Consider the following 10,741-nt stretch of genomic DNA (forward strand, 5'->3'; position numbering starts at 1 on the left):
ATGGAGGGCAGACAGTTAAGTCATAATGAGACGGTAGTAAAAGGATAATTGTGAAGTCATCAAAGTGCAGGGACAGTGAAGAGTGAAATCTGATGTCATAGAAGAGCCAGGTCATAGCAAGGCAAATTGTTAAGTCATAATAGGACTGGGTAATAAAAGGACCAGTTGTGAAGTCATCAAAATGCAGGGACATTGAAGAGTGGATTGTGATGTCATAGAAAGTCCAGGTGACAGCAGTGCAAATTGTTAAGTCATAATAAGACCGGATCTAAAAGACCAATTGTGAAGTCACCGAAATGCAGGGACACTGAAGAGAGAACTGTGATGTCATAGAAGAGCCAGGTGACAACAGAGCAAATTGTTAAGTCATAATACTACTGGGTAGTAGAAGGGCCAATTGTGAAGTTATCAAAGTGCAGGGACACTGAATAGAGTATTGTGATGTCATAGAAGAGCCGGGTCATAGCAAGGCAAATTGTTAAGTCATAATACGACTGGGTAGTATAAATGCCAGATGTGAAGTCATCGAAATGCAGGGACGCTGAAGAGAGAACTGTGATAAAAGGTCCAGGTGACTGCAGGGCAAATTGTTAAGTCATAATAAGACTGGGTAATAAAAGGACCAATTGTGAAGTCATCAAAATGCAGGGACATTGAAGAGCGGATTGTGATGTCATAGAAGGGAAAGGTGACCGCAGGGCAAATTGTTAAGTCATTAATACTGGGTAGTTAAAAGGCCAATTGGGAAGTTATCAAAGTGCAGGGACATTGAAGGGAGAATTGTGATGTCATAAAAGAGCCAGGACATAGCAGGGCAAATTGTTAAGTTGAGGAGATTGATGACACGGATTCCGATATCTTGGATCAAAGACCTTTATTGCTCTTAGCGAGCTTCTTATATACACAATGTTATGTTGCATCTAAAACTTGGCATCATTTGATTGGTTACAAACAACTGTTCACGCGGGTAAGTTTATACTACTATGGGTTAGTTGCTACTGTCCACACGCCTAGATCAAATGCTTACTTGGTTAGTTAGCTTTGCATATTTTACATGCTTTTCCCCTAAGTTATCATGATTTCTACTTTTCTAACTTAGACCTCCCTCTCAGCTCCTGGGCATACAGCCATAGCTTACTGTTGCTATCTGTTGGTTCCTCTTACTGCACCGTTCACGGTCCTTCAAGGGCATCGTGGCCTTCGTTAATAGAAAATGTTTCTACACATCACTGCCCCATTACCGGCATCACCATCACTGCCCAACACCAGCATCACTACCGGCGAGCTGGATCTGGCCCTGGGAAGGAACCGCGGCCACCCCGGGAGGCGAAGTTGGGGCTGGCTGAGAGCAGAAGACTCAACTCACACCCAGAACGGAGTGGGCACCACTGGCCAGGGCTGACATGCCCACAAAGATTTCAGAGCCTTCCCCACTGAGGTGAGAGGATGCAAAGTACAGAATTACAGGGGTATCCTTTCTCCTTCAGGGACAGCTCTGAGATTCCCAGAAGACAAGTCCTGCTTTCCAGGACTGGGCTGTCCTTGTGTTTGTTTTACTTCAGCAGGAACAAGAGTCGAGTGTCCAGGAAAACCCCACTGCCTCATCACATTCAAGAATATTGTGTGAATTTATCATTTTGATAGCTACAAACCAAGGTAGTGCACATTCAAACTACAAAGACGGGTTGATTAAATTGCGAATGGAATTCTCATCACATGTCCTATGGGTCCCTCCATCCAGGGCCCCAAAATGCCAGCGACAGGGTGACACAGAGTCAGCAGAAGATGCCACCTGGGGAGGATCGGTCTTCCCCAATGATTAGATCTGCTGCTACAGATCAGAAATCCCCCCTGTAGCACTCGGGGCATTCCAGCATCCCTGGCAGAGCCACCACACATCATTTCATCCCCCTTGATGCCTGCTGGTCCTGAGGCCGATGTGGCTGACCAGCAGCCCTGCTCCTGGAGCCGTCTCTGTGCTCGGGAGGAGCTGCTCACACACCCCTGGCTGCCAGCCTTGCTGCCCAAAACCCTCGCTGTGCTGCCCAAAGCCAGGAAAAGCATCCCGCTCCACAGGGACCCACAGCATTGTGTGCCCAGGTGGCCAAGAAGGCCAAGAAGGCCAATAGGAATCAGGTTTGTGAGTGGTTTCATGGGAAGGAGCTGGTCACCCATCAGAGATTAAAACTCAACCAAAGAAAGAGACCAGAGAAACTCTTTTAGAGAGGAGCAGAAAGAAACATTAGGGCTGATCTCTGTTTAAACCGAGGGGTTTGGAATTCTGGAGACTGGAGCTCCCCATAGACTCAGCTCTTCAAACGAAAACATCCTTTAACATCAGATCCTGATCCTGACAGGAATATTACAGACTGCCCCATCTCTTCTTTGCAATTGCCTGAAGCGTTTGCTTGTCCCTGTCCAGTTCTCTTCCGTGATTACAAAGTGTGTTTTAATCTGACAATCAGTGCTACAAACCAGGAGCCAAACACCTCTTCTCTCAGAGGTGAGAAAGAGCAGTCACAGACAACGCAGGCACCAGGAGAAGCCTTCGGGTCTGGGAGAGGTTTAAAAAGTGAGGACTTCTGAGCATCTGTTTTCCAGCTGCCAACAACAGCTGGAGAAAAAGTCTGGTTTTGACCAGCTGGATAACCACTGCTAACGGCCAAACCCCAGTACAGGATGTTACGCTGCAGGCTTCAGTTTCGGAGCTAAACCCAAAGGACTGAATGCCCTCCCTCCTGCCACGGGGCTGCTGTACCACACATCCCTGGCTCCTCCAGCTCCTGCCCAGCTCTGTGGTGCCACGGAACCACATTCTGGACCCAGCCGGCCATCTCCCATCAATGAGGACACGGCTTTTAATCTCTGATAGGTGACCAAGCTCCTTTCCATCAAACCACTCACAAACTTGCCCCTCGCCCGCCTTCTGCTGGGGTGAGAGACTTCAGCTCCCACCATGCTTCAAGGGAGGGATCCAGCTCCCACCGTGCTTTGGGGTGAGGGTCTCAAGCTCCCACCATGCTTCAAGGGAGGGATCCAGCTCCCACCGTGCTTTGGGGTGAGGGTCTCAAGCTCCCACCATGCTTCAAGGGAGGGATCCAGCTCCCACTGTGCTTTGGGGTGTGGGTCTCAAGCTGTCTGTGTCTGCAGGTGCTGGAGTCAAGCTCCCAGCGTGCCGTGGGGAGAGATACCCCTGATCCTAGCTTTTATTGGGTGACCATGTCCAGCTCTAAGAATGTTGAGGGGTGAAGGACACCAGTTCCCAGCATGCCATAGAGTGAACACCACCAGTTCCCAGCGTGCTGTGGGTGGAGGACTCCAACTCCTGCATGCAAGCCTGTTTTCCGTAGGAAATAAACCTGAAGAATGGCCTTTCTGCATTGCAATGGCCTGTGACTTTGGTGAGTGAGAATCATGAATTCCAAGTGTTATCCCTTCTGGAGACAGACTCTCTGAAAAGTCATGTGGATAACTTTCAGAAAATGAGGTTCCTTAGAGGAGGCTGAAAAGTTAGAAAAGTAATTCTGCCTTAGTTCAAAGCAGAACATTCACCCCTTCTTCTAGAGCTCAGCTCACTCCTACTGATATCTTCCAATGTACAACATACACATAGATTGCTGCTGCAAGATGCAATTGGCCTTCTTGGCCACCTGGGCCACTGCTGGCTCATGTTCCGTCACCTGTCAACCAAACCCCCAGTCCTTCTCCACCAGGCAGCTTCCCAGCCACTCTTCCCAAGCCTGTAGTGCTGCCTGGGGTTGTTGTGTCCCAAGTGCAGGACTCGGCACTCGGCCGTGTTGAACCTCATCCCATTGGCCTCAGCCCATGGATCCAGCCTGTCCGGATCCCTCAGCAAAGCCTCCTTCTAGGGGCAGGGGCACAGCAGGGACCCATCTGCGGGGCTTGAGGGGTCTGTGCTTCCCAGGGCACCCTGCAAGGACTGGGGGGAACAGGCTTTCCAGGGGCACAAAGGTACTCGCCCGACGCCCCGCCAGGAAGGAGAAAAACAACTCTACAGTTTCCCCTGGCTGTAAAGCGGATCCGAGCCCTCGTTCCCTTCTGCCAGGGCAGCAATCAGCCGGGACCCTTTCTCCGAGATGCTGCCAAGAAGAAGGTGTCCTCCACCAAGAGGAACTTTTGATGCCTGGTGCCACAGTGATGCCACGATGGAATAAACTGTCAGCTCTGTGTCCAATGTGGCCTGGATTGAGTTTCTACGTTTTCCCATCCAAAGCCTCTGATTTCTTGATGTGCTGGGAGGTGTTTGCATGCCCTGTGGCCTCACCAACTCCTCTCATTTGCCCCCCTGGCAGGGGGAAGCTGGGCTGGGTGGGATGGCTCCCGGTCCTGCATCCTGCGTGTCCCCCTGCCTGGTGTGCAGCAGGGCTGGCACCAAGCTCTACTGGGCAGGGGGGGTCTTCCCACCCACAAGGCTCTGCAAGCGGGACTATGCAGTGCCAGAGCCCCCGGCTGCAGAGCTGCACTCACGGCACTGGTGTGAGGGGCCTGGGACAGCCAAAGGGAGTGGTGGGACACCCCTCAGGTACCCCCTCCTCATGTCCCAGCTCTCCTCTGGCAGCTGCTGCACACGGAGCACCGGGTAGGGCTCTGCCCCGCCTGAGAGGGGGCTGGGATTGGGATGATGGTGCCAGCATGAATGGGAACGGGATCCAAAGGTGAGCTGGGGCCAAAGCTGGGCCCCATGCGAGCTGGGAACCACAGAGCCTCTCCTCCTCTGTGGGAGGCTGCATCGGGAAACCAAGGGCTAACAAGCAGGCTAAGAACAAGGATCCTTTTGTGGAGGACATTGCATGTGTGGGTTCATCCTTGCATTACTTTAATGTGCGCCCCTTCCCTTGGTGCCTCCAGCCCAGAAGCATGATGATGCACAAGCACTTAACAGATGGTTTGCAAAATACAAATACAAAGGACCTTGGAAAAACTCAAGTACACCAGGCACATGGCTTCTTTCCCCCTCTTTGTTTAGTGCCCTTCCCTGCAGGGCATAAAGAAACACTTTTGAAAAGAGGTTTTAAAAAGAGTTTACCTTATCTCTTTCAAAAAAGGTCATGAGATTGCCCTGTATTTCATGGGGGAGCTCAGAGTTTCAGGGGAGGAATTCTCAAAAGGAATGCTAAATTTACTAAATGTCCCTTCTCTCAGGCCTGAAAAAGAATTTGGAGTTCAGGGGTTAAAAAGCAAACAGAACCCCCCAGACCATCCATCAGCCCGGCTAAAGATCCTCTTTTGCTTTTTAAACTGTTTGGATTTAATTTCCTTGAGAGGTCCAAATGCCACCAGCTCTCCTCAGCTCCCGTGCTGACAAGAACTGTGCTTCCAATATGAAACAAATAAAAGAAGAGCAAATTCAAAACCAGAAATCTGCCAGCAGCTGCAATGACGACTTTTTCAGGCAGACTTTATGCAGCAGTGAGGATCAGGAAAACATAACTCTCATTTGGATTCCTCTGCAGGTCCCCCCACCAACACAACGGTACATCACATCATAAAGTGTTGCTAATATTACAGATTAATTAATGGTTTACAAAGCATCAGCAGAGCAATTGCTCGTTCCGTCTACCTGTAGAGCTCAAAGTCCTTTAAAAAGTCACCAGAAAGTTAACTTCATAGGTGCTGAAACTGAGTTGTGGACGGCAGACACAAGTTGCCCCAAGTCACCTTCAGGCTGGAAGCAGCCCGTGGCTCTGGCCATCAGGGCACCCAGCATGGAGGAAGATCAGCTACACCCCTCCCCAGCTCCTCCAGAACTGCTGTTCCTGTTGTCTGCTCAAGTTCGCTCCTCCATGGTCCTTCAGCCCCATGTAGGTGCCAAGTCTCTGCCTGGGCCTGCCCTGAATTGTGCCCTGGAACAGCACGCCTCCCAGCATTTTGTCCCCCGTTGTCCTCTGAGCTTCTGACTCGCTTGAGGGCCACGTAGGGCACATTGGTGTCCTCAGTTGTCCCGCACTTGCTGCCACTTGCTTGTTGCTTTCTGCTGCCCGTTGGCTGCCCACTGCCGCCCAGCGCTGCCCCGTCCCTGCCTGCCTTCCCCTCCTGCAGGGTCTGGGGGTGCTTTGCCACCTGGCAAAACTGGATGTTTTCCTGTGGAGAGGTCTCCTGCATCTCACGGCTGACGGCTGGCGCGGGACGCTTGCCCTGTTTGCCACCCGCCTTGCCCAGTCTGGGCTCCCCTTGGCTGGAGGTGACAGCTGGAGGCAGTGGCACGCAGGACAAACCCACCCGGGGCTGCCTCCACAGCTCCTCCTCTCCCAGTTGGTCCATGCGTGGTGGAAGAGGCTGAGGGGCAGCCGGGGGGCTGGCCAGGGGACTCGGCAGCGGGACGCACAGGGGGCTCAGCCGGGGCCACTGCAGGGGAGCCTCCAGGGGAGCCTTCCGGGGTCCCTCTGCAGGAGTCTCCTTTGGAGTCTCCGTAGGACTCTCCCGAGAAGGCTCCACGGGACCCGCTGGCAGCAGGGAGGGGAGGACCGCCGCCACTCGGCCCTGCAACGGGGACATGGGCCCCCACCGCAGAAGGGGTCGATGTCTCCCAGTATCGACACTGCCGCTCCTGCCACGGTGCAGCCGCTGTCTGCCCTGGACTCAGAGAGGTGATGGAGCTTGTTGAGGGTGATGGTTAAGTTGGGGACATCAGGGACGGTGTCCTTGCCGTCCCCCAGGCCCACAGCCACCGCTCCCTCCTTGGGGCAGCTGTTCTTCAGTACGTACCCAGAGAGGTTGGGGAGTTTGTTTGCAAAGGTGATCAACTGGGGCTGCTGAGATCATCGAGGACAGAGTCTGTGCCACCCGCGGGATTGAGTCCGGAGAGCACAGCGTCGGTGTTGGTGTCCTGCTGTGCAAAGGCTTTGGCGAGGGTGCCTGGCCCCTGATCAGCCATGGCTGTGGGACAGAGTGCCTCTCCCTCGGCCACGGCTGATGGCCCCAGCCCCATCAGCTGGGGGGGCACTGGCGTCCCCACCAACTCCTGCTGTCCCCAGTCAGAGGCAGGGTGACAGGGAGCAGCCACGACAGGGAGCTGCTCCCCACAGCGGACCTGGCCCGTGGTCAGGAGATGCCCCAGCTGTCCCGGGGCCCCCGTGGGACCTGGCTTCCCCTGCTGGGTGCCGGCTGGGTCCAGCTGGTGGGTGCCAGGTTGGAGCTGGATGGGCTCACAGGACACCGGCAGCCCCCGGACAGAGGGCAGCACCCAGGCAGTGGCCGCTGGTGGCACAGCTGGGGCGGTGACGCTCACGCTGGGCACTTCTGACGCCATCAGCACCGGAGAGGGAACCTCTCTGTTTGGGGGGAGCAAAGAGGTGTGATGGGGTGAAATCTCTTGAAAAACAGGAGAGGCGCCACTTGACTGGAAACTGGCAAATGTTGTCCCAGTCTTTGAGAAGGGCACTAGAGGTGACCCCGGTAACTACAGGCCTGTCAGTGTCCCTTCAGTGCCTGGTGATGCGATGAAGAACATTTCCCCAAACAAAAGGGAAGACAGCGCCTTGGGGTGCATCAGCACAGCACATCGCCAGTCGGGCGAGGGAGGGGATTGTCCTGCTCTGCTGCTCACTGGTGTGGCCCCACCTTGAGCACTGGGCGCACGTTTGGGTGTCAAAGGCTCTAAAGCTGCTGGAGAGCATCCAGAGGACGCTTCACCAAGTTGGTGAAGGGTTTAGGGGGGAAGTCCTGTGTCGAGCAGCTAAAGGCGCTTGATCTGTTTAGCCTGGAGAAGAGGAAACTGAGGGGAGACCTCCTCACAGTTACTGCTTCCTCAAAAGGGAAGGAGGAGGGGCAGGCGCTGAGCTCCTCTCTCTGGGGACCCATGTCCGGACCCAAGGGAATGGCAGGAAGATGTGGCAGGGGAGAGTTAGGTTGGACATCAGGAAAAGTTCTTCTCGCAGAGGCTGGTGGAGCCCTGGAACAGCTCCCCAGGGAAGCAGTGTCGCGGCCCGCTTTAAAAGAAGGGAGTTCTTTATCCCAGCCCAGAGCCAGAGCAATTCAGAATTACTCAGCGGTAGAGGTGTACGCTGGATCTTTTATTAAACAAGATGCATGGCCTTAAATCACTGGATACAAACGATCAAACAACCCTAACGAGACAGAGCATAGAAGGCAAAGCTGCAGCCACAAAAGTTACCGGAACAGCCTGTCAATGGCAGCGCTGCCAACGCGAACAATCTGCTGAACTGAAACAGCACCCGGAGCCCTAATGTTTCCTGGAGTCAAACCTAACATCAAACCAGCTCCAAGAGATGAGAGACAGTCACCACCTTAGGAACTCCACAGGTAGCAGCACGTGTTTCTTTGTCCGCTGGGTCACAGTGCCGAACCTGACAATATTCAAGAAGCATTTGACCAAAGCACTCAGACAGGAGTTGGATTCAATGATCTTTGTGGGTCCCTTCAAACTCTTTTGGACATTCTATGATTCTACACGTTAAACCTCTGACTGACCCGACCCACGTATAGGACCTTGCTCTTGGCTTTGTTGAATCTCATGATGTTCACAGCTTCTTATTAAACCTTTTCTTCATGATCTCCCTGCGTAATCTCGCTCTGTCCTGTGTGTGTCTGTGAAGTGAAAGGACTATGAGGCAGCTCCTGGGGTCTGGCGTGGATGGACTGGGTGCCAGCTGGTGGAGTCAAGCAGAGTGTGTAGGGACCCCTGGCTCGTTGTGCCACGTACGGGGGTGAGTCCCAGTGCGGCTCCTGGAGCGAGTGGGGGTCTGTGTCCCCTGCAAACCACCTAATGCCGGGCCCCGGCCTGAGTGAGGCGAGTGAGAGGCTCTGTGAGTGTCTGCACCTTCTCCAGAACTGGTGCGCATGGGCTGAGTGTGTGCACTCACCAGCAAACCTCACTCTGGCCCAGCTGGGCTCTAGAGGGACTGGGGTCCGCGCTGGACTCTCAGGTGGGCAGAGGGTCCGTTCCGGCCCCTGGGGAGATGGGCGAGCGTGGGGTGCCTGTGGGAGAAACGCGTGAGGGCTGCTCGTTTGCAGGGAGCAGCAGGACGGCCCTGCCAGCGAGCAGGACCCGTGGGGTGGGGGAGAGCGCTGGGAGCCAGGCAGGGGCACTGGGGACAGAGGGGCCGTGCCAGCACTCAGGGGATCCTTGACCGTGGCTGCGCTTGTGAGCACCGAGAGTGTCGTGGCTGCGCCTGCACCGGTGACCTGGCTCTGCCAGCCCAAGGGACGTGGCCGATGTTCCCCCAGCCCCTGTCCCCCCACAACCAAACCCTTAGCGACTCAGGACGCAGAGTTGCAGCGTCCAAGAGTTCCCGAGGCTCGTTGGTTCCTCCCTGGACGCGGTGCTTTCCTGTGCTCATGGGAGCAAAGAAGCAATTTATTTTTCCTTTCAAAGAGCCTTGCAAAGCCCTCAGTTTTCCTTCCTTCTTCAAAGCGCTGCAGCACAACGCGATGAGGAAGTGATAAAGAGCTCACTTTGGAGCCTTGGGAGGAACAAACCATAGAGAACTCTCAAGGCTCATTTCAAGCAGTGAGAAACCTTAAACTATGGAGAGGGAATATCCTTGCTGCATCCTGAGTTTGTCAGCTGCCCGCTATTTCTCAGTCAAGGAACAAGCGGATGCACTCCTGAAACTCAGCTGCTGTGCATTCTCGTAGCTTTATGTCTTTAATAACTATTGCCTCTTTTTTGCTTTTACCTTCCAAGTGTTTTCCTCACCATTCATTCCCTGAGCTTTTTGATGCATCCAATAGGAGAAAGAAAACAAAGGTACAAGAAGCTGTCGACTGCATTGGCCAATCAAGCTGATTCCCAGTGACATGATAAATCTTGTCATCCACAACGCAGCTAATTAAAAACACAAAAAATCGGGTTTCTTTCTCTTGTGTGTTGTTTGTTGTTTGAAATCAAGGCCTAATTAACAAAATATCTGAATAATAATACTTTTATTAAATGCAAACCAAAAGAAGTCTCCTGTATTACTGAGCTGAATCTCTGCAGCGAGATGAAGCGCTGGATGGGGACTTGGACCTTAAAAAAAAAACAACACAAAAAAATAAAGTTAATTTCAAACAGTCCCTCTCCCGTTTTTTTTGCCTCCCAAGTTTCCTTTGGTTTTTATTCTCCATCAAAGCTTCTCTCAGCTACTGACGTAACGCTGCTGCCAACTGAAGAACTCAATAACATTTCAGTTTCTGCTTACGAGACAGAGCAGCAGAGAACGACATAAGATAAAGGAAATGAAGACACTTTCTCTCACGTGATTCCTCCAAAGTGCTTTGAGGTCATGGTTACAACCACAAGAGGGAGAGACGGCAAATGCAGTAACTGCCCCTATTCCGGTTCCAGCTCCTGGCAGTTGTTACAGAGAAGCTCCAGGAAAAAAGAGGCGCCTGCTCCTTAACAACGGCTGCCATGCTCGAACTCTCCATCAGCCGTCACCTCTGCCGTGTTTGAGCTGGCAACCTCCATAGGAAACGCCTGTCCCTGCTAATCCCTTGGATCATCCACTCCATCTCACGATCGAGAGGCAGAGTGAGGCGACTCCTGATTCTTCCAGAAACTCTGCCTCTCTTTTATGGACACAGAGAGTAGTTACCTGGAAACTGAATGCCTCTGCGCCTTTGGAATCTTTCATTATTCCATCGATTCCTCAGCAAACTCATTTGTAAATTGGTCAAGTTTGGACTTCTTCGTTTCCCTGTTAAAATAAGATGGACCTTTATTAGAAAAACAAAACCAAGCAACAAAACCTGGCCAATAGGAGAATCTGTCTCCTGC

Source organism: Cuculus canorus, unplaced genomic scaffold (genome assembly GCF_017976375.1).
Source record: "Cuculus canorus isolate bCucCan1 unplaced genomic scaffold, bCucCan1.pri scaffold_79_arrow_ctg1, whole genome shotgun sequence".
Classification (NCBI taxonomy): Eukaryota; Metazoa; Chordata; class Aves; order Cuculiformes; family Cuculidae; genus Cuculus; species Cuculus canorus.